The sequence below is a fragment of the Tupaia chinensis genome, unplaced genomic scaffold (assembly GCF_000334495.1).
Source record: "Tupaia chinensis unplaced genomic scaffold, TupChi_1.0 Scaffold000183_1, whole genome shotgun sequence".
Lineage (NCBI taxonomy): Eukaryota > Metazoa > Chordata > Mammalia > Scandentia > Tupaiidae > Tupaia > Tupaia belangeri.
Window position 1 is genome coordinate 1,327,871 of NW_006159658.1, and position 5,764 is coordinate 1,333,634.

Here is a 5,764-nt window from a genome sequence, read left to right on the forward strand (position 1 = left end):
TGCAATACTGATATCAGACAAAATAGACTTTAAGACAAAAACTGTAAGAACAACCAAAGGACATATAGTACTAAAAGGTCTAATTCAACAATAAGATATAACACTTATAAATATCTATGCACCCAACTCAAGAGCATCCAAATATGTAAAAGAAAGACTGCCAGATCTAAAGGGAACGATATTGCGACATGCTAATCGTTGGGGATCTCAACACCCCACTATCTCCTTTGGACAGATCAGTTAGACAAAAAATGAGCAAAGATCTACAGGATCTAAATGACAACATAAATGAAATGAACTTGACAGACATCTATAGAACTTTCCATCCAACTACCACAAAATAACCATTTTCCTCACCCCCACGTGAAGATAGACTTTTTCAAAAATTGGCCACATAATAGAGCAAAATAAGTCTACAAATTCAAAGGCGTAAAAACTATGCCCTGCATTTTCTCCGACAATATCAGAATTAAACTGGAAATTAATTTCAGAAAAAAAAAAACTCAAAAATACACAAACATTTGGGAACTAAGCAACCTGAATGACAACCACTGAAGAGAGTCGGACTAAAATCAAAAGATTCATTGACATCAACAAGTACATGAGTTTCTGTAATCTATGGAACACAGCAAAAGCAGGCAAAAGAAGGAAGTTCATAGCAATTAGTGCACACAAGAAAAAGATGGAAAGGTGGCAAATTGACAACCTAACAACACACTTCAGGGAACTGGGTGGGGGGGGGATGCCAGGAGGAGGGGGCCAGCAGGTGGCATGGTGGTTAAAGGCACTGGATTCCCACATGACCAACCACAGTTCAAGCCCTAGACCTGTTGACCTGCTTTCTTGCTTTCCCTTTCTCTCTCTCTCTTTTTCTCTCTCTCTCTCTCTCTCGCCAAATTAAAAGTAATAATAATAATAATAATAAATGGAGTTAAATAAATAAATAACTTTTAAATGCCGGGAGGAAAAAAGTAATAGCGATTCAAGCAGAAATAAATAAAATAGAAAATAAAACAATTATAAAGAAAATAAATAAAACCGGAGTTCCAGCAGCTCTGGTGGCGGGAGGAGCGGTAGGGTTTATCCGCTCAACTCCGCAAAGGTTCTAGGCACGTGGCGGCCTCATCAGGCACCCAGCACGCACCCTGTCCGCAGCCAAGATGCCCAAGAGGAAGGTCAGCTCAGCCGAGGGGGCGGCCAAGGAAGAGCCCAATGGAGATTGGCGAGGTTGTCGGCTAAACCTCCTGCAAAAGTGGAGACGAAGCCAAAAAAGGCAGCAGGGAAGGATAAATCTTCAGACAAAAGAGTTCATACAAAAGGGAAAAGGGGAGCAAAGGGGAAACAGGCTGAAGTGGCCAACCGAGACACTAAAGAAGATTTACCTGCAGAAAATGGAGAACCATCTCATCCCATTTTTTAAGTGTAAATGCTTTTTTTAAGAGGTGAAATCATTTACTGGTTGTTTATTTTTCAGTACAACCAGAAAATAGCAGGATATTGACTTATAGGAGGCTTTGACTCTCTTGTGTGTCAGCTTAACATTCCATAGGTGGGGAAGGGTGGGTAGTTTTATATCCTAAATACAAAGCATACTAAATGGCAGTTTGGAGTCACAGTCATGCATTTAATGTGTCTTGAATATTTTAAATGACTTCTATTATGTTTTTTAGTAGTATTGTTTCCTAAAGAAAAAACACTCTTTGATTGTTGCTCTCCCCGTCAGAATTGTGTGCACTCTGTGACATTTTTGGTCGTGGTAATCCAGTTTTCCTAATAATTCTGTTAATGTGCTGTGAAAGATTAGAAATTTGAAGTATGTAGTGTGTATGATACTAAATTGTGATTTGGTGGGACTTACGTAACAGCTTTCAACATCTGAAGACAGTGGTTCTTGATATCCTCTTAAGGAAAACTTGCCTACAAATTTGAAGCTGGAATGTCACTGGAATAACTTAAAAAGAATCACTATACTTGGCTTTTTAAATTTTTGGTACGTATGTTAAGAATTGGGTACAAACTGAAATGTCTGTTCTGATCCTTGACACAACCAATAAATCTCAATTACAAAACTGTTAAAAAAAAAAAAAAAGAAAAGAAAGAAAGAAAATAAATAAAACTGAAAGCTGGTTCTTTGAGAAGATAAACAAAATCGAAACACCATTAACTAGACTAATTAAGAATAAGAGAGAAAGGAACCAGATAAATCAAATTTGCAATGAAACAGACAATATAACGACAGATATAACAGAAATATAAAAGATAATTAGAGAATGTTATATGCCAACAAACAAGAAAATCTGGATGAGATGGAAAGTTTTCCAGACACATATAAGCTATTAAAACTAAATCAGGAAGGCATAGAAAGCCTGAATATACCTGTAACAAGCAATAAAATTCAATCAGTGATAAATAACATACCAACAAGGGAAGTCCGGGTCCTGATCATTTCTCTTCTGAATTCTACAAAACTTTTAGAAAAGAGCTAACCCCCACTCTACTCAAACTATTTCTAAAGATCCAAAAGGAAGGAACCCTCCCAAATTTATTCTATGAAGCCACCATCACCCGCATCCCCAAAACAGACAAAGAAATTAAATACAGACCAATATCTTAGATGAATATAGATGTAAAAATTCTCAACAGGATACTAACAGATTGTATCCAACAACACATTAAAAAGATTATACATCATGATCAGGTAGGCTTTATTCCAGGGATGCAAGGATAGTTCGACACACACAAGACTATAAATGTGATACACCATATTAACAGAAAGGAAGGTTAAAAACCACATGATCACATTAAAATTGACACAGTAAAAGCATTTGATAAAGTACAACATACCTTCATGATTAAGACTTTCAGCAATGGGACCAGCAGATGCTGTAGTGGTTATGTCACTGCAGTTCCAGTCCTGGACCAGGTGGTATTAAACTCACGACAGGTATGCATGCCTGCATGCTGAAGGAGGATGGAGGAGAAGGGATTGCAGCATTGCCATCCCCTCTGAGGGGTAAATTCTCACTTTCTGTCTCTCTGTCTCTCTCTCTCTCCAGTGAATACACATGCCCCATAGCAAAAATCTCTCAAAAAAAAAAAAAAAAAAGACTCTCAGAAAAATCAGGAACACTTCTCAGTGCAATAAAAGTCATATATGAAAAACCCATAGCTGGCAGCTTGAACCAGATTCCTGTTCTCTTGCTTTCCTCCCTGGATACCATGAACTTCACCACCCACTCCACCACCTTCTCCACCAACTACTGGTTCCTGGCCTCCATCCAGGCACCCAAACACCAGGTCTAGTTAGCCAGCAACACTACCAGTGTCTATGCAGGCACTGGGAGCTCAGGTTCCCAGATCTCCATTTCACACACCAGAAGGGTCCAGGTTGGCTGGGAGGCCAGAACCCTGGCAGCGGGGATGGTGGGGGTGGGGGAGTTGGCAGAAATGAAGAGCATCCAGGGCAAGAAGGAGACCATGCAAGACCTGAATGACTGCCTGGTCTCCTACCTAGACAGAGTAAGGGACCTGGAGACTGATAACCAGAGGCTGTAGAGCAAGATCCGAGAACACCTGGCAAAGAAGGGGCTCTAGGTCAGAGACTAGGGGCATTACTTCAAGACTATCAAGGAAATGAGGGCACGGATCTTTGAAAACTCTGTGGACAATGCCCTTGTCGTTCTGCAGATAGACAATACCCGTCTCGGTGCTGATGACTTCAGAGACAAGTATGAGACAGAGCTAGCCATGAGTCAGTCTGTGGAGAGCGACATCCACAGACCCTGCAAGGTCATTGATGACACCAATGTCACTCAGCTGCAGCTAGAGAAAGAGATCAAAGGTCTCAAGGAGGAACTGCTCTTTATGAAGAACCATGAGGAGGAAATGGCCTACAAGCCCAGATTGCCAGCTTGGGGTTGACTGTGAAAGTGGATGCTTCCAGATCTCAAGACCTCAGCAAGATCATGGCAGACATCCAGGCTCAATATGAGGAGCTGGCTCAGAAGAACCGAGAGGAGCTAGACAAGTAATTTGATCCAAGCAGACTGAAGAGAACACCACAGTGATCTCCACACAGTCCGCCAAATTCAGAGTAGCAAAATTGACACTCATGGAGCTGAGATGCATGGCCCAGTCCTGGGAGATTGACCTGGACTCCAGATAAATCTGAAGACCAGCTTGGAGAGCAGCTTGAGGGAGGTAGAAGCCTGCTATGTTATGCAGATGGAGCAGATCAGTGGAGTCCTACTGCACCTGGAGTCAGAGCTGACATAGACCCAGGCAGAAGGGCAGTGCTAAGCCCAGGAAGACAAGGCTCTGCTGAACATCAAGGACAAACTGGAGTCTGAGATTGCCACCTACCATCACTGGGAAGGACTTCAGTCTTGGTGATGCCCTGGCAGCAGCAGCTCTGTGCAGACCATCCAAAAGACCACCATGCACAGGTTGGTGGATGGTAAGGTGATGTCTGAGACCAGTGACATCAAAATTCCAAGGTGCTGAGACTGCAGAAGCAGAGTACCCTTGGGAAGCAAGAGGTCAATAAAAAATGCAGAGGTCACTGAATGCCAATAAAGAAAAACCCATAGATAACATCATACTGAATGGGGAAAAACTTAAAGCTTTTTCACTAAAAGTTAGAACATGACAAGGCTGCCTACTTTCTCTACTCCTTCAACATAGTACTGGAGTCCTAGCCAATACAATCAAGACAAGAGACCGAAATAAAAAGCATTCAAGTAGCGAAAGAAGAAGTGAAAGTGTCTCTATTTGCAGGTGGCATGATTATATACATAGAAAATCCAAAAGAATCCACAATAAAATTCCTAGAAGTGATAAATGAATACAGTAAAGTGGCAGGATACAAAATCAACGTACAAAAATCTATAGCATTTCTACACACCACTAGTGAACAGATTGAGGTAAACTTGAAGAATGCAATTCCATTTGCAATAGCCACAAAAGAAATAAGACATCTGGAATAAACCTAACTGAAAACATCAAAAACTTCTATGAGGAAAACTATGAAACACTAAAAAAAATTTTAAAAATTTAAAAGAAAGAAAGAAAGAAAGAAGTTGAAAATGACATTTAAAAAAAGTGGAAAGACATCCCATGTTCCTGGATTGGAAGAATTAATATAATCAAAATGTCAATCCTACCCAAATTAACCTACAAATTTAATGCAATTCCAATCAAATTACCAAAGATATTCTTCACAGATTTAAGAAAAACTATCAGAGAATTCATCTAAAATCATAAGAGACCTCATATTGCCAAATCAATACTGCACAAGAAGAGTGGAAGAGGAGGCATCTCACTCCATGACCCCATAATATATTTATTACAAAGCTGTGATAATCAAAACAGCATGGTACTGTCACAAAAACAAGCATGTAGATCAATGCAACAGAAGAGAGACCCCAGAAATAAACTCCAAGACATACAGCCAACTGATTTTTCACAAAGGTACCAGTAAATCCAATGGGGAAAAGAAAATCTCTTTACAAATGATGGAAAAATTGGCTGACCAGCAGTTGGCATAATGGTTATGTCGCTGGACTCCCATGTAGTCAACCACAGTTCGAGTCCCAGACCTTGTGGTTTACACATGTGCCAGGTGCCAGAGCCAGAAGCATGTGTGTGCATGCCCAAAATCCCACGAGGAGAATGGAGGAGAAGGGATTATGGCGTGACCATCCCCCTGGGGAGTGATTTCTCATTTTCTCTCTCTCTCTCTCTCTCTCTCTCTCTCTCTTTCTCT

General features: G+C 40.6%; 1 pseudogene; it reads left to right on the top strand.

Annotated features, from left to right (window-relative positions):
• Nucleotides 1-3,219: 3,219 nt before the first annotated feature.
• LOC102492794 (keratin, type I cytoskeletal 18 pseudogene) lies at nucleotides 3,220-4,503 on the top strand (annotated as a pseudogene).
• Nucleotides 4,504-5,764: the final 1,261 nt, after the last annotated feature.